This window comes from Leptonychotes weddellii, chromosome 10 (assembly GCF_054177405.1).
Source record: "Leptonychotes weddellii isolate Sample4059 chromosome 10, ASM5417740v2, whole genome shotgun sequence".
Lineage (NCBI taxonomy): Eukaryota > Metazoa > Chordata > Mammalia > Carnivora > Phocidae > Leptonychotes > Leptonychotes weddellii.
The window spans coordinates 39,172,863-39,191,352 of record NC_138378.1 but is presented as its reverse complement, the minus strand read 5'-3'; the positions used below and the strand labels follow the sequence as shown (position 1 = coordinate 39,191,352).

Below are 18,490 nucleotides of genomic sequence, written 5' to 3'. Positions count from 1 at the left end.
CAGAGGCCCCAGGTCTGCAGGCCCAGGAATGCCTGAGGCTACCAGAAGCTGGGAGAGGCAAGGAAGGAACAGTTTCTTCCCTGCTCCTTCAGAGGGAGCTTGGTGCTGCTGGCTGACACCTGGCTTTCAGACTTCTGGCCTCCAGAACTAGGAGGCAAGTGATTTCTGTTGTTCTAAGCCATTCAGTTTGTGGTACTTTATTAGGGCAGCCTTAGGAAACTAATACAGCTTCCTCTTTCTGCATGGAGGTATCTGTAAAGATATTACAGGGTAGTTGCTAAGAGCTTAGGTCCTGGTGTCTGACAGACCTGTTTTGAATTGTGGTTCTTCCATTTTGTGCTTTGTGATCACAGACAAGTTATCTAACCTCTCTGTGCCTCAGTTTCTACAATATGAAAAAAGAGGGAAATTAAAACTACTTCATGGATACCAAGGGGATGATACATGAGGTGATCACCTCACAGGCTGGTTAAGATTCTGAAGTGAGGTCAGCATGTGTGAGCTGGGCACAGGGTCGGCCACATGCTGGGCACTCTGTACCTTCAGCTGATATAATTATTAATGGGGACCTCAGAGCTCCTGTCAGTGGAAGTTTACGTCTCATGCTCTACAGGGCTCCAGGACTGGCTTTGGGATGTGTGACCCATGTTCCCAGAGGGCTCCATTCTTAGTTTAATGCTCTGCTGATACCACCTTGGAATTTTTCATAATTTTTAGACAAGGGGCTCCTATTTTCATTTGCATTGAGCCCACAAGTTACGTAGCTGGTCCCGCTTAGCTCCACCAGCCAGGCACGTGGGTTGAAAACCGGTCTATAACCAGCATTTGCAGGAGCAATTTCTCCTCAGAAGTTAAGCGACTCTCAGGAGTCTGGCCCTTTTGTTAGCTTCAGTGCATTACTGTCCCCCAGTGTCATCCTCAGAGGTGGGTTACATTTAAATTTCTAGATTTTTTATCTCAAACTTAATTGGAATACGACCTGTAATTTTAAAAAATTCTCCCTTGCAGAAATTTTTCTTGGGGTTTGGGGAAAAGGATAAAGAAGAAGGACTTTCGTAGCCCATCTCCCTCCTGATTCTTCTGTGTGACCCACGAGGCCTTGCACTGTGCAATTGAGCATGAAATATGTCCTGCTGGAACTGGTGAAGGCTTCCTCAGAACAAGGCACACTCTTCTTTTTAGCCCAAAGGGATATTTTAGCCTCTTTAGCCAAAGGCTTCAGGCACCTTTCTGCCTTCAATGTGGCATTCATCACATATTTATTAACAAGTATTTCTATGCCGGCGCTATTCTAGGTGCTGAGGAGGCAACATGGAACAAAACAGCCAAAACCTTGACTTTCCTAATCTATATCATGCGAAAATAAATGCTTGATGAAAAATAAGGCAGGGCATAGGGATGGAGTGGGTCATGAGGGTGGGATGAAGGTTTACTATTTTATATGAGGTGCTCAGGGCCACCTTCTCTCGGGACGTTCGGAAGAGACCAGAAGGAAGTGAAGGGCGGGTCACATGGGTATGTGGAAGGATAAATCCCAACCCAAGCAAGAGCCAGTGCGGAGGCACAGGGGGGCGCAGGCCTCCGTACTTGGGCAAGGAGGCTGGTGTGGCTGGACCAGTGAGCAGCGGACAGGCATGGTAAGGAGAGCCCAAGGTAAGCGGACAGGAATGGTAAGGAGCAGACAGGGGCCTGGCAAGTGGCAGAGGACCTTGTGGATTTTATTCTGAATGAGATGGAAACTGGAGGGATATGAAAGGCTCTGACTTACGTTTTTAAAAGATGGTTGTGAACACGTTCACAAAAACATGGCTGGTAGGCAAGAACAAAGCAAGATCAGTGAGGTGGATACTGAAAGATTCCAGGTGGGAGATGATGCGGGCTTCGAGGTGGCAGCAGTGGGATGGTGAGAAGCAGTCAGAAAGGGATCTATTTGGAAGGCAGAGCTGACAACGCTGCTGACGGACTGCATGTGGGGTATCGGTGGGGGGTTAGGGAGCCCAAGGTGCTGAGCCTGAAAACCTGGAATAGAGCCATTTGCTGAGATGGGGAAAAGATGAGGAGCAGGACATGGAGGCTGTTTGGGACACGTTCAGCCTGTGATTCCCAGACTGATTCCCTATGTGGACATACCACGAAAACCACTGGATATGCTACAGAGGCTGTGTTCAGGGGAGGGACCTCATCTGGAGACCATTCACACACACAAGGTATTTAAAGCAGCAGGGCTGGAGGAGTTCACCTAGCACAGGTATCAGTGGGAAGGAGAAGAGACCCAGGGACCAAGCCCCAAGGCACTCTGATGTTTAGGGATCAAGGAAATGAGAAGAAGCTAGCAAAGGAGGCTGAGAAGCCCCCAGTGAAGTAGGAGAAGCAAGAGAAAGTGTAGTCTTCACAGCTAAGTATTTGTAAGAAGGAAGGACAGGTACTGTGTCAGATGCTGCTGGAAAATTGAAAGAGATGGGGACCAAACACTGACCACCGGATTTGCCAACATGGAGGTCATGGGGACCTTGACAAGATCAGTACAGCGGGCAACATCTTCATGGGACTGAATATAGGAAAGAATGGAAGGCTCTGCTGTAAAGCCAAGTTAAGAAGGCAGGAGCTGGCAGCGGATGTGGGGTCAAGGTAGGTTCTCTAAAGATGGGCAATACTGCAGGATGATTGTGCCCTGGATGGAAATGACCCAAGGGGGGTGGTGGTGGGGGAAGACCTGATGATCCAGGACAGACAGGGGACAACTGCTGGAATAATGTCCTTGAGTATGCAAGCAAAGTCGGAATCTGCCGTACCAGCCGAGGGGTGGACCCCCTAGAGGAGTACGAATGCTTTATGCTTTGGGGCAGACGTGGGGCAGCACATGTGGACAGAGGTGCAGGTCTGGTGGTAGTTTTAAGTGGGGATTAATGGAAGTTCTTCGGATTCATTCTAGTTTCTCCGTGAAATAAGAAGTAAGGTCATCAACTCAGAGCGAGGAGGGTTTGGGAAGTCTGAGAAGGGAGGAATCCAAGTGAAATAATAATCGAAGGCATTTTTTTTGAAAGCCTATTAGTGGGTTGTGAAATCGATTTAGAAGGTTGCCACTGGAACATTTTAAGTATATGAAACCGACAGGATCAGAGGGAAAGGGAAATATAGTAAGTGTTAGTTCCCCAAACTTTGTATCACTCTTATATTTATATATATATATATATATATGGATGTGATTAAAAAAAAAAAGTTTGTCAAAAACTGATCTGAGCAGGGGAGTGGATGGGTTAAGAAAAATGGAGCGTCCACATCCACATCCACCTGCCTGGTGCAGGCACTGACTAGGGAAGGTGTATCTCCGCCAAGGTTAGGTTCAGGCAGGGGAGTCTCCTGAGAGAACAGGCAAGACAAAGAAGGTATATGCAAAGGAAAGGTTCTAATCCCAGACCATGGAATCCACGATGGGAAGGAGGCAGATGCAGATAAGGGACAGTGACCAGGTTGCAGGATAAATGGATTGTAGAGCCTGTTTGTGGCTGAGCCAAAGCAACTCTGCAAGAGAAACAAGATTTCCTAATTCCTCCTCAAGACTAAGGGCAAGGCAAACTGTGCTCCCTCACCAACGTTCATTTGCAGAGATTTTCTGTTGAATGTTTTATTAGAAAATGTTTTATCGGTCAGAAGGCACTCTCCTTGCTTCTGTGGTAGGCTTTTCATATGGTGTATAAAAATGTTTGAAGTCAAATGGTATCGTATTTTGGTCAGTCTTCCCAGCATTCACCAAAAGAAAATTTCCCTCAAAGGCAGTTTTGTTACATAAGTAATACTAAATCATACTGTTGTAAGGTACCTTCGGTTCAATCAGCCTTCAACAACTATTTTGCTATGTTTATCGATTTTTATCACTATTTCTAAAATGATGTTTATTTTATAAAAGCAGTATTAATCCTTGAGAACTATGAAGTCTTGGTTCTTATACCAGGCTCTTTTCCCCTCTGGAACAACTGAGTACAGCTTTCCCCGAAGGCTTTAAGCCTTTCACACCTTTGTTATATACCGTCTTTCGTGGGATGTGTAAAGAATTCCTCCATATTAAAGACCAGCTAAGACTCACAAGTTTACATGGATTCACGGTAAAATAGTAGCTAAAATGTTGCACTTTTGTGCTATTCATTTTCTTTCATCCTTACAGCTGATCACTTTTTCTTCTTGCAATTATGATTTTAATGGTTTCTTGATTCTTTTTTTTTAAGATTTTATTTACTTATTTTGAGAGTGAGAGAGAGCAAGAGCAGAGGAGAGGGGCAGAGGAAGAGGGAGCAGGGAGCCCGATGCAGGACTTGATCCCAGCATCCTGGGATCATGACCTGAGCCAAAGGCAGACATTTAACTGACTGGGCCACCCAGGCGCCCTGGTTTCTTGATTCTTACACTAAATGAAAAATGCCTTAGAAAAAACTAAAAGAGATTGATTTCTACCTTATATCGATCGTCCAAATTACACCTTATCATGATGTATCTCTTGAGATCCTGAACCACGATGCTTAAAATCTCAACAGATTCCACAGGGTCCTGGCATGTTATTCTGACCTCTCTGTCTCAACCATTATTCCAGGTGCTGCATGTTCAGAAGAGCAGATGCATGGAGTTCCCCTACTGGTGGGACATCACGGGAGGATCTGCATGTTAGATTGCAACTCCCTGGTAACAGTGTGCTTCTTCTCTGAGGCTGTCTGTTTTTGGCTAGTTTGAAACAAATCACATATCCCATTGTCTTATGCCCTGCACCCACCAGAAATGGGAGGAGAGGATGATGGTGGCCATGGGGCAGAAAGGATGGAGGCAGGAGGTGCATATGCTCTCTGATGATTACATGTATTTATGGAGCAAGAATTTGACAAAAGACTGGCCTGGACAGTGAGGGTGTTGGGTGCCATTTCCTGACATGATTAAGAAATTCTCCTTCAGATCTAAACGTTCTCTGGTTTCCTAGACCTATGGTTCTCGATGTCCTCCATCCTACACTTCCCCAGTCTTCAAGGAACCAGGAGCCAATGATTGTAGATACAATGAGCTAACTATGTCCAAGAAGGACATTTACATAGTTATAGGCATCCTGTGATTACACTGAATATTTCTTTTTTTTTCTTTTTTTAAGATTTTATTTATTTATTTGAGAGAGAGAATGAGAGAGAGAGAGCATGACAGGGAGGAGGGTCAGAGGGAGAAGCAGACTCCCCGCCGAGCAGGGAGCCCGATGCGGGACTTGATCCCGGGACTCCAGGATCATGACCTGAGCCGAAGGCAGTCGCCCAACCAACTGAGCCACCCAGGCGCCCCTACACTGAATATTTCTAATATGATCTGAGGACATAAACGTCTGCAGTAAAACTGTGGGAAATAAACACAGCTGGGAAGCATCGAAGATGGTTTCTGGTGGGCCAGTGTGCCCACTCATGGGCCATGGAGGCATAAGCCTCATGGCAGAGGGTTAATAAGAAACTCTTGCTCTTCATAACATCACAAGAAATGAAGGGGGGCTAATTCTTCCCAACTGTCTGCCCTCCCCTGGCTGGGAGGTTGAGAACAAGCATCCCACATAGGGACAGATGCTGCCAGTGGTCTGCCCATGTGCCCTCAGACCCCTCTACCATTTTCCCTCCTTAGGCTAGCACCCATTTCTGTGGGAGGATGGCTTCAGGCTGATGGGACCTGCTCTGCCTTCATGCAGAGAGAGCTGAAGTGCAAGGTGCAGCCCTTGGCCAAAGACTGACCGATACAGGGGTAGAACTACTCCAGGCAGCTGGCCTCTGATCTAGCCACTCTGGTGGGCCCTACATAGTCTCCAGAACTTTCCCGTGAAGACCTCCCCTTATTTCCTGTGAGACAAAGAAAGCTGAGATTCTCCTTAAATCAAAAATAGGGCGCAATTCCCCGCAGAACCTGAGCATGGCTTTGTGACAAGACTGTGCGGATGATAGGTTTCCCTCCCCAACTCTCCCTGTGTCCCCAGTCTGATTCTTTAGGACATGAGACTGTCTTAAACTGTCCTCCACAGGTCCCACACCCCCTCTCACCTCCCTCCCTGGATTGAAGCCGTGAGAGGGTCAAGACCACACTTTCCCTCTCTCCACACTCCCCAGAGCCCAAGCAGGAACCTCACATTCTAAGTGGAGCCATAATGATCAGGAGAGTTCTTTCTCCAAATGCACCTCCCTCCTCTTGATTCTCATTCTTTGCACGTGACACTCTTCTACCTGAAACCCACTGGTTACTAGCCATCACCAAATAACCCATCTGTCAGAGCTAATCCCTTCCACTGTGAATCCTTTTCTGACACCCAGGACAGGATAAAGTGCCCCTTCTGTATGCCACCGCAGCATGCTTGAATAGAAAGAGGTCACTGTGCCCTGTCCTGGCCCCCGCTCTTTGATATGACTCCAACCCTGGTAGGAAATTCAGTGAAAATTCAGTTTAAGAAAAAGGGATCGACCAAACCAACATTACAATATAGGTTACCTGTATCATTTACAATACCTTACAGCCCAAGGTCACCGTGTACACTGTTTAGGGAAAGACATTAGTCGAAAATACTAGGCATAAGGGGTATGAGATGTGCCCAGAGAAAGACTGTGTGTAATACCAAGTACGTGTTAAGTCTCTGTCAGGACGGGAATCCCAGAATACAGAGAGAGTGGGTGGGGGGCCCCAAGGACAGATGGCCAGGGGAGGGCTCCCACCCTGGGGGAGGGACAAAGAGCTGTCAGGTCTGACTGCAACTTCATATCAGACCTCATTCTAGTGAGGGGTGAGAAGCTTTGAGGAAAGCACCTTCATCAACTTTATGGGGCCCTTCCTGTCTGCTCATCTCATTGGTTCCTCCCTCCCTCCCTTTCTTCCTCCCACTTCTGCTCCGTTGCTCAGAAGCCACAAAACAGGAGTGGAATCTCCTTCCTTCAGGGCGCTGATCCAGAGGAGCCTCTGAAATACATCCCCCACCACCCTTGTGTTTGTTTAATAAAGACTTGATAAAAAAAGAAAACACCTTCTTTAAAAAGACAGAGCATCTGTCTTTGTTCTCATTCAGACCCCTAAACTGCCAGGGGAAAAACAATCACAAAGGAAAATAACAAAGCACTTTAATTAGTAGTTTTCAGGGTCAAATTTGGCACTTCAGGGTCAAATTTGGCACAAGTCTGTCTCCTGAGTCAGGCACTGACTACACTGTCCCTTCCTCGCTAGCATCACTAAGCATCCCCTGACAGGCGGGAGGGCCCGGGAGGCAGGAATTATAAGGGACACCTGCACTGGTCAGATCTCAGATCCCAAGGGAACCATGGAGTCCCAGAAGTCAGCCAGGACCCCACACCTGCCAACAGCACCGAAACCAGAAGCCAGCGTGGCCTGAATATACACACTTAATGTCTACAGGTTGCGTTCAGTTGGCCATTTACTAGAAGAGGAGCAAAAATGATCAAGTCTTCCTAAATCAGTGTGCAGGCTTAGTATAATTCCAGACAAACCCCATGGAATACATTTTGCCTGGAAGAATTAATGGTGGACATTGCCAAGAGAATTTGGAAAAAAGAGAAAGAAAGATAAAGGTGTGGTAGGTGCAGTAGGACTTGCCTGCCAAACGGCACAGATTACAGAGCCGAGGAGAGGTGAATCTAGTCACCAAATGATGCTCGGTAAACTACTGGGGGGAAAAAGAGTTCACTTGATTCTTACTTCATAAACCACATGCCAAAGGATTATAGAAATCTGTAAAATGGAGACCATTGAAGTTAGAAGGAAATATAAACAGTGAGTTGTTTGAGGATGCAGAAAGCATTTCTGGGCACGAGAGCCGTTAAAGGAACCCAAAGGAAAAGTCCAAGCATTTGACTATACAAAATGCTGAAGCTTTTTGTAGGACAAAAAGTCACGAACACCCCGTAGTTAGACGAGAAAAGTCCGAATAGTGGGATGAGGGGTGTTGTTTAGATGCCACGTCACCCTCGCACCACATGTTGAAGTGGCAAAACCTAGGCTGGTCTTCCAAGACACAGCAGCTGGTTTCGCCCCGCGGGGAGGTGGGACATCTTGGCTCACTTCCAGGGACTCAAAGGTTCATGGGCAATCCCACCCATGAAGGTGTGCTTTGCTTACCACACAGGAGAAATACCTGCCTCCATTCATTTTTAAGTATTCTTGTAATTAAACTGGAGTTAAATGCAAGGGGGGAAAAAAACTCTGGTGATTTCATCAATTTAAAAAAAAATGTCTTATAAAGCAAATAAAGTTCATTTCACCTCCTATTTAAACTAGCTAATTGGATTTTGGTACTTTGTATTTCTGACCTAGAACACGATATCGTATATGTGAAAACCAAAGTGTCCATTTATATCATTTATTGTGTTAACCTACTCAATTAAAATAGTTAATTCATTAAAAATGCTAAAATAAAAATGTTTCCACCAAGTTTGATTTATGAAATACTCCACTTTTGAGAATTTCAGGGGAGTGAGCGCTTATAGGTTAATATCTCCATTTACTATCATTTGACCACATGTCATGATCAAATAAAAATGAGAAATAAGCTCACAGCAGTAATTAAAATACCTCCTGAATTTATTTCTCATTTGGACATTAATGAAGCTCAGCAACATCATCTGAAACACTCTTATAGATGGTTTCAAAATACAAATCAGTGTAGCTTTATAACCTTTCCTACAACTTTTGGGAGAATTTAAAGTTACTCAGAGGGGGGTCCTTGCCACCAAAGATCCTTTATCAGAATAAGACATGTCCCACAGGATGGAGTATCTATAGCCTTATCCACACAACCCCCTTGCCATATCCAACTTTATTTTCTGATTTTCACAAAATTAAAAAAACAAAATGACTCTGTTTAGGCTTTTGCCAAACCATTAACAAGTTCAAAAACTGTTTCTACCACAAAAAGCAATGTCATTTAATCAGGCATTCATTCAAAATAATAATGCTTTTGAGTTGGTTTGCTAGCAGCTGCATTAACTTGTGTGGTTCTATTCACAGTCTCAGCTGCCACTCCACACTTCTCAGGGATGATATTAAAAATACTTAACAACATGGGATAGACTGGGCCCCGATCAATCACAACAGATGCTGGCCACAAACTCGCAGCTTGAAAACTCTGGATTGTCTGGCTCTCTGGTGCAGGTTCTTCCTCTTCATCCCCATCCCTGACTTCACAAACTCCATCCCTGCTCCTGGATGTGGGCTTCCCGGTTCTGCTTTGACCCCTTTCTGCTGGGCCTGTGGTCTCTCTGTGGGTAAATTCATCAGCTCCCATGTTTCAGTCCCCACCATGCCCCAATGACTCTGTTTCTCCAGCTGCTTATTGAAAATTTCTATCTGGGTAACATACAGGACTTTTGTAGGGGCCAAGGGAGGCCACCCCAAGATGGGCCACCAGGCATGAAGATTATTTTGACGTCAAAGCAATCAAAACCCAGCGGATTTGGGAAAACTGCCTGCAGGTACCAGAGATGCCTCTGTACCTAAGAAACTTACCTGCATAATAGGGCAACCTCAGACCCTCCTATCCCTCTCCTTAGCCTCATGTTACCTGTCTTGGGAATCTCATGTCTGTGTGGATTCCCTGTATATATGTAATTAAATTTTATTTTCTCCTGTTAATCTGGCTCACAAGAACCCCATCTATTTGATTCTTAGTCCTGCTAGAGGGATCTTGAAGGGCAGAGTAAATTCTTCCTCCACAACACTTTTAAACTCACAATATTTAAAAAACAAAAAACAAAAAACACACTCAACATTTCCCTCCCACTTTCTTCCTTGGCCCCAAATGCAGGAGGGCATGCACACAAACACACACACACACACACACCCCTGATAGGTCCATTTTTCTCAAAACACACCTTTCCTTGACTTCTGTGATACCACCCTAATCAATACAGAGGCCTGGCTAATGTCCAGTACAGGTCCCAGAGACTACTTCCTTTCCATGCTTTGGAAACATCTGTGAAACAAATCTTGAGATAAGTTCAATCAGCACTGGAGACCCTTGAATATCTGCTTGCAGCTGCGCCCCCTCTGATGATGGTGTCACCTTTCCCGAGGTTCCTCAGCGAACCCTGCTAGCCCGCCACTCTCCCCTGAAACCCTGAAATATGAACCCTGGCTTCCCCTGTTCACCTCCTCCCTTTAGTGCAAACAAGGCTGAACATCCAGGGTTACCCCTCGTGACAAGTGCAGAATTGCTGGTTGCTGGCAAACTCTTTCTTAAAAACACCAGATTCCAAACAATGGGTGCTTGCGAGCTGGTGGCTCCCATCAGCAGCTACCTTTTCATGAGTAAATGTAGACATCCTACAGAAGCCACACTGCCAGGTCCCAGGGAGAGAGGAAGTGAGACAACTGAAAACCCTGGCTGCACCTTCCCACTCCGTGGAGGTGATCAAGCAAGATGATGTGTCTCGGCTTCAGATCCCTATGCTGCCATTCCACACACAAGCCGCGTTGGAGGCACGCTCGCTCAGGCAAAGCTGGTTGACATCTGCCGGCTTCTAAGCAGCATGAAGACACGCTCCCCAGGGCCTGTTTGCATTGTTTACTTGACTCCTTCAGCTCCCTCAGATCTGACCAAACCCTGGAGAACGGACTCCTGTCAATCAGGCACACAGCAGCTGCAAACTAATATCTCACAAGGGGTGGGGCTGGGGGGGTATGATTACTGCACCTTTTTAATGTCCAGAATATAGATGTTTTGCTATCTGAAGCACCAAGGCTCCCTGGAAACTGCCTAGATGTCAGAAGGTGAACTAAAAAAGCATTTGGGGTCAACTAAACATTTTCCAAAGTGGACTCCTTGGAACACTGGATCCTAAAGATGCTTCATGAGAAAGAGTGTTCTGTGGCCAAATGAAATTGGTAAACAGTCGATATTATGGCGTCATCCTTAAGAGTCCCAGGTCTAGTCCCTAGTCCCCTAGACCCAGGCACTAAAAAGTCTTGCAGAGGAAACCCTGCTTAACATTAGCATTTTCCTAATGTGTTCTAGCATTCTATCACTGTAACTCTTTAGGAATCTTTTTTTTTTTTTTTTTTTTTTTTAAGAGAAAGAGTGAGAGCACACGAGCAGGGAGGGGCAGAGGGAGAGAGAGAATCTTAAGCAGGCTCCACGCTCAGTGCAGAGCCCCAGTAGGGGCTTAATCTCAAGACCCTGAGATCATGACCTGAGCTGAAATCAAAAGTCATACACTTAACCGACTGAGCCACCCAGGTGCCTGTCTGTCTATCTATCTATCTATCTATCTATCTATCTATCTATCTATCTATCGTAATTCTTTAGTAAAGTTGTACCCTAAACACAACTTGATTAAATTCTGCTCTCGACAGACACTGCCTGGGGTGTACCTCTGAGCACAACCACCTCTAGCAAGTCAGCTGTGGTTCAGCGAGATGCCCTACTGGGCCTGGAGCCCTGGTCCCAGCTTTGGTGCTTTGACCTATCCAGGCCTCTGTTTTCTCACCTAACAAATGGAATTAATAGTACTATGGTGAAAAACAACTGAGGTGTTATCTGTAAAAGCATTTCGCAAATTGCTATAAAAATATGATCAATCTGCTAAGGATAGACTTCTTGCTGTGCATTTACCAAGGGATACTTTTGTTCATTATTTTCAACACCCGCTCCTTGGTGTTGGAGGCAGGGAGGAGGAGCTAGGATCTGGCTTTTGACCTTGTTGACAGTGGGCAAGTGGGGTACCCTGCATACCGCTCCTGAGTGCTACCCAAGGAATTGTGGTGGCGCTGAGGGGGTGTGTTATCAGGGAAAGGAGGGGGGACGTCAGGAAACCTTCCCAGCAGAAACCATCAGAATCTTGAAGGATCATTCCGAGGGCTGGATGTACATGGGGAGTGGGACATAATACCCAGATGACATAACGTGGGGAGTATGTAAAGAATGGGCCCCATTAAGGCTGACCTCCCAGTGCTGCATGCCCTCACACAGAAGAGAAATAAGCTGTCTCCTCTAAGCAGAGGAAGAGGATCCAGCCCAGTAAAGAGGTTGATTCTGGAGAAATGAACTCCTCTTTGAAGTGGGTAGTGGCCCTTGACTTCGGAGAAGGGGAGGAGAGGCCTTATGTGGGGACAGAAGGGCTGCTGGGAAGCTCTCTCTAGCAAACAAGCACATACCAGAGCCCTAGAGGGAGTCAAGCTCCTCCCTGCTGCCCCTGTGAGGGGTTCAAGTGTGGGTTATTTTAGGTCTCCTCTACTTAGCTAACCTGTCTGCAGAATGCCACCAAAGGAGGTCCTGGTAGCAGGTTGCTCTACTCTCATGCCCTCAGCCTCCAACTGCTGAGAGCAGTCCCTAAATCCCGCAATTCCTGTCAACCACCAGCTGCCTTCTCCAACCCCAAATGCAAGGGCCCCTTACTGTTCCAGGCCCCACCCAATCCCTGATCCCTGACGCCCTCTATGGAGCTATTCTAGTACCCCAGCACAGGGAATTCAAGGGTGTTCTAGAAACATACTGGAACCTGAGGCCAAAAGGAAAATGCATACATGTCTGCACACCTATCAAATTATCGCATACTTGAACTACGTAAAAAGTTAATAAAAAGCTGTACAGTCAAAAAATAATAATAATAAAGACTATATATAAAGCCAGCATTGCCTAATCTGCTGCAGGCCATTGTCAACCCCCATTAACCCCCTGGTGGGGACCAGACAAACAGGGTGATTGGAAACCACTTGTCTCCATTGCACAATAATGCAGGGGCATAACAAAACCTGTCTTTATTTGAAATTTGGTATTTTGTTCATGTGGATTTTTTACATTAAATTTTATTTTTTAAAAATACTGCCTTAAAATACCATGTTAATTGCTGAGTACTGCCAAGTGTTTATTTTTGCTCAATATTGACAAAGCCCTGTTGCTGGAAGAGTGCTCTGAGGTTTCCTTATTGATGACAGCACGTTCCTAAGAAACCCCAATGTTCCGGAAACCATCAGGCCTGCAAGAAAGTACGATTCCACTGTATGCCCGGTTTGTGTGCAGCCTCCTCTGCTGAATTAGGAAAAGAGATCTCTGCGAAGAAAGGCGCCTCTTAGGGCCCAAGGGACCGGGTCTTGCCCTGTATTTCTTGGCAACAAATCACAGGCTTTAAAGCAGAATTCTGCAAATTCTGCTGTCCCCCGATCGTGGAGGGGGCCCAGTGACGGGTGGGCGGACGCCTTGCTGGTGGAAGCCGAGGCCAAGGGTGGAGGCCGAGCCCAGAAGGGGGCGGGGAGGCTTGAGGATGGGCAAGTGGCCCCGTCCCTTCCCGGCAGGAACCCCGGGCTCCTCCTCCTCCTGCTGTGTAGCCATCAATCCCCGCGACAGCCCAGCGCCCCCAGGTCGGACTCATGGACCCTGCCGGGGCGGGGGGGGGCGGGTAGGAGGAAGCCTCGGACCCGGGCATCTGCCCGGTGCACTGACTGGGCGCACTGACCCGGGCGGAGCTGGGCACCCGGGCTGTGCGACCCTCGGCCCGGCCCGCGCTCCCAGGCACGAGGCGCACTTGACACCCCATAGGCGGCCCCCGCAGGTAGAACTCGACAAAGGTCCCTCCCCCTCCTCCCGCGTGCACGCACACACCCAGCACCTGGAGCCACCGCGCCCGCACCCTCCCGCTGCTCCTCACTCCACCCCCGCAGAGGTCGGCTGAGGATACTCCATGACCCGGCCGTGACCAGCGATCGCCCCGCCGTCGCCCCAGGGCACCCTGGTCCTGTCCAGGCGTCGCACTCCCCGGCGCCCCCCCCACCCTTTCCCACAGCCCCCCGAAGACACTCGCTCGCTCTCTCCCTCCAGGTCCCCTCCAAAGGGGAAGACAGTGCGAGCAGCAGCACCCCGCGCCTCGAACCCCGCGCAGCCCCCGCCCGCGCCCCGGAGCCTCCCCGGGTGCTGGGTGCCAACACCAAGGGTGGGGTCTCCGCGGCCGCCGCCCCTTACCTCGCGCAGGCCCTCCCCGCAGGTCTTGGAGGCGGGGGCGAGCGGTGGCCCCGCGGACTAGCGCGGGGCTGGGTTTCCCCGCCGGGGCGGAGCGGGAGGAGGAGGAAGAGGAGCTGGGGAGGGGAGGGGAGGGGGAGGGGAGGGACGGGCTTTGTGTCTGCCTCCGGCCCTCCCTCGGCTCCGGCGCTGGCCATCCCCCTCCCCCAGCCACCCTCCGACGCCCGGGGAGGGGAGGGGAGGGGACGGGGCGGGGGTGAGGCGAGGGGCTGAGGAAGGCGCCTGCGCGGCCCGGGGTCCCACGGCCCCCTGCCCTCGTGCGCTCACCCCTCCGCCTCTCGGGACGTGCAGCCGAGGCTCCTATGGGTGACCGGGAACCCTGGCTGCAACCAGGCGAAGCCGGAGACCGAGAAAGTTGATCTAACCCGGAGCAAACTTGGCTGGAGCAGCTCCCGACGCGCCTTGGCGCCGCCGCCCGGCTCTTCTGCGCTCCCCGGGGAGGACCCGAGTTTTGTTCTTGGAGATTCTTCTCTATCTCCTTTCTTTGCACTCACTGCTGAGCCGGGCAACCGCGCGCGCACCTCTCCCCCGGGCCAGCCCCGCCGCCTGGCAGCAGACCCCGGGATCAGCCGAGGGGGCTGGGAAGCCTCTGTGGGGGAGGCCTGGGTGGGCTTCTGCCCTTTGTTCCGGGCTCCGAGGCGCTCCAGGGCCCGGCGCTTGCCGGGCTCCCGCTGGGGGATGTTTTGCTGCATCCCCGCTGGGAAGCAGGCGGCCGGGGTCGGTTTCTGAGTGTGCAGAGCCCAACCCCACCCGGACCCCAGGGAGCCAGAGCAGCTGGGAGGCAGGATGTGGTTTAGCTCAGTTCTGAGCCACCCTTTTAAGGCCTAGGTGATGAGGGAGCAGAAGGCAAGCTGAGGACAAAGCACAAGCTGACATCCTGCAAACATTCCCCCCCCCCCCCAGGTGGGATACTTGTGACAGTCCCCAGGCATTCTTGGCTGCCCTATAACTAAGAAAAGGGAAAAACAAATGGTTAACTGATAAAGATCACAGTCCTGCAGGACTTGAGTCTCCATCAGTGCACCAATGTCTTAGTGATAGACAAGGAAAAAGCATTCTTATTGGTAGCCTAACTTTCAGAGACTCATAACTCAACTTCCTGGAGCCCTAACATCACCCTCCCCTCCATAGTGATGTGGAAAACAGACAGAAGGGAAAGTAAAAAATTTCTTAATGACCTGCAGCCCACCAACAAGGACCTGAGATAGGCAGACTATAACATTCCTCCAGGAAGCTCCCAACCACCTTAATGTTAGCGCCTTACTAGCAGGAGAAACAACTTTAGCTTGACAATAGCCAGGCCTCCAGCATCCTGGGAGTCTTCTTTAGCATATGAAAGTCCTTTTGGCCACCTCCCTTTGTCCTCACCTCCCCCCACTCCCAAGTATATAATCAGCCCCTCCTCACAACCCCTGTGCAGCGGCTCTTTCTGAGCACCAGTCCTGTCCCCGTGCTTTAATAAAATCATCTTTTTGCACCAAAGACATCTCAGGAATTCTTTCCTGGCAGTCAGCTCCAGACCTCACCAACATTCCACAACTACATCGGACCGGCGGGGAGCTGGGAGCTGCAGTATTTTCTTCGGAGCCAGGCCGGTCCCTGGTGAGCTGCTGTGTTTTCCCACTCCCCTGCCACGGAGAACACCTTTGGGGAGAAATTGCTAACGGTGTGAGAGTTACCAAAGTAGCCAGAGACGCAGAAGGAGCCTCAGACACCTGTTTGGGACAGAAGCAGAAAAAGGGAACAAAGTCCTTATTTTTATTCTGGTTCTGCCTTAGACCAGTCACCAGAGAGGAGAATCGCATTGGCATTGGTTCTTGTGATTCCTGCCTTGTAAAATCCCCAAGATTTCTCTTTCATAATCAGCTCAGTCCCCAGGAAGTCATAATCCACTGTACTTATCTTAATGTTCCAAGTCACCGATTCAATACTTAACTGAGCATCTTATAATGCGCCAGGCACTGCTCTACTGCTTGGGATGCCCTGGAGAACAAAACAGATCTCCCTGCCCTGTTGGAGCCGACATTCTGGGAAGCATGAGCTGGAGACAGGGTAAACATCACTAAGTCAGTTCCCTAGAGTGTTTAGAAGAGGTCAGCAGTAGGGAAAAAAAGGAAAAGGAAAATAAGCAGGCTGAGGAGTGCCGGTGTCTGGTGCAGAGGGTAGAACTGAATGTGTGGGGTGGTCAGAGTAGGCCTGGTTAATAAGATAGGATTTGAGCAGGGACCTGGACGAGGCGAGGTAGGAGTACATACCTGGGATGAGCATTAAGGTCAAAGGCTCTGAGGTGGTAGGTGGAAGCTCCTGAGGGTCTGAGCAGGGGGTGGCTCGATCTGATCTTTATTGCTGAAAGATTAGTCTGATGCCATAGGGAGAGCCGGCTGTGCAGGCAAAGTTAAAACAAGTTAGGAGCTACTGACATGATCCTGCTGGAGAGGGAGGTTGCACAGAGCAGGGTCACGGCAGTGCACGTAGAGAGAAGTAGCTGGATCCTTATTTATTTTGAAGGTAGGACTGTCAGGAATTCCTAGGAGATTGAATACACTGGTAAAACAAAGAGGTGGAATGAGGCAGACCTAGCTCCATATCCTTCGCTCTTCTGTCCCTTCTGCCCCAGAAAGATTCCATTTTATATACAAAGCTCCTGCAGTAACTGTTGAAGGTGTATGTCTTCTGCTCCTTTCCTCCCGTTCCTTCCCCCTTTTCCTCTTTTCATTCACCCTCTTGAAAACTTCCTTCATCTTGTGGACATTGCCCCATGGATGGCGCCACAGGCTCAATCTGTTTTAAAACTTGGAGCTTATTTGGCTCCGTACCCCCTCAGGAAAACCTCTTTTACTGTAGAGATGGATTTGGAGATTATTCACCTGAAACTCTCTACTGGGGGGCACCTGGGTGGCTCAGTCCATTAAGCGTCCAACTCTTGATCTCGGCTCAGGGGCTCAGGTCATGATCTCAGCGTCATGAGACTGAGCCCCGGACCCGGCTCCTCCTCCCTGGACTTGGAGCCTGCCTAAGATTCTCTCTGCCTCTGCTCCAGGCCCATGTGTGCATGGGCGCATTCTGTCTCTCTAAAACAAAACAAGAACCTATCTACTGAGTAGCTACTATGTTTCAAGCACTATTGTAGGCAGTGGGGCTAGAGTAAACCAAACAGACAAAATGCTGTGCTCTCATGGAACTCCCATTCTAATGCTGAGACAGAGGCAATAAACCAGGCACGGAAAATATGTAGCAAGGTTGATGATACCTGCCATGGAGAAAAATTAGCCCAAGAACAGAAAGAGGGTGGTGGGGAGGCTACAATTTAAAACAGGTTGTCAGAGAAAACTCCAAGAAAACAACAACATTAAAATAACAAACTTCAGGGGCGCCTGGGTGGCTCAGTAGGTTAAGCATCTCCCTTCAGCTCAGATTATGATCTCAGGTTCCCAGGATCAAGCACCGTGTTGGGCTCTCTGTTCAGCGGGTAGTCTGCTTCTCCCTCTCCTTCTGCCCCTACCCCCCACTCGTGCTTGAGCATGCGCACGCACTCTCTCTCTCTCTCCTAGATAAATAAATAAACTCTTTAAAAACAACAACAACAAACTTTGGACCCTCTCATGGACTTACCTCACATTTGGCAGGTTTGACGTCCTACCCAGGTCCCTTGGGATTGAAGTGACCACTCCGGTCAGCTGCAGAGATCACAAGTGCTCTGGGGGCACTTTGGTCAGCTGAGGACCAGCTAGCCAAGAAAATGTCACTAGTAATGAAGTTATTTCTCCTCTAAAGTAAACCCAGCAGCATTGCTTCTGAAAGCATTGCCCAGAGCTGGCAACTCAGCAATTTCTCTTCTCTGTTGTAGAAGTAGAGGTTTCTTATGCACAGAAAATGACTTGAAAAGATCACTTTTGTACCCCAGGGTCTGAGCTATAGAATAATCATCATAATAATGATGGCAATTCTTTATTCATGGGTCTGCATTGGTATGGGGTGACATTACCTTGGTCCATCCCCAAGGCCACCCTGGGAGACAAAGAGCATCCATGGAGGGGTGCCTGGCTGGCTCAGTAGGTAGAGAGTTCAACTCTTGATCTTGAAATTTAAGTTCGAGCCCCATACTGGGTATAGAGATGACTCGAAAATAAAATCTTTAAAAAGAAAATAAAAAGAGAGTATCCGTGAATAGTTAACCAATTCCTAGTGTTAGGAATTATCTAGTAGTTAGATGGTAGTTAGAAATTTCCTTTCCAAAGATGCAGTTCACGTAAAGAGAGGTGGTTCTTCACAGAAGGGGTATTTGGCAGGGATACATATTTTATTTATATTTTTACTTATATCTTTATTTAAATCTAAAAGAAAGGGCACCTGGGTGGCTCAGTTGGTTGAGCGTCTACCTTCAGCTCAGGTCTTGATCCCAGGGTCCTGGGATCAAGCCCTGCATTGGGCTCCCTGCTCAGCGGGGAGTCTGCTTCTCCCTCTCTCTGCCCCTCCCCT

At 48.6% G+C, this 18,490-nt stretch overlaps 1 protein-coding gene across 2 annotated transcripts in view; it reads right to left on the bottom strand.

Annotated features, from left to right (window-relative positions):
• RIN2 (Ras and Rab interactor 2) overlaps nucleotides 1–14,389 on the bottom strand; it is a 216,369-nt gene extending 201,980 nt beyond the window's left edge. The window contains exon 1 of one of the 2 annotated variants that reach the window (XM_081831956.1): nucleotides 14,279–14,389. The gene's annotated coding sequence lies outside the window, so the exon portion shown is untranslated. Of the gene's footprint in view, nucleotides 1–13,954; nucleotides 14,067–14,278 lie in introns of those variants that run through there. The other variant, XM_081831955.1, reaches the window with a different exon arrangement.
• Nucleotides 14,390–18,490: the final 4,101 nt, after the last annotated feature.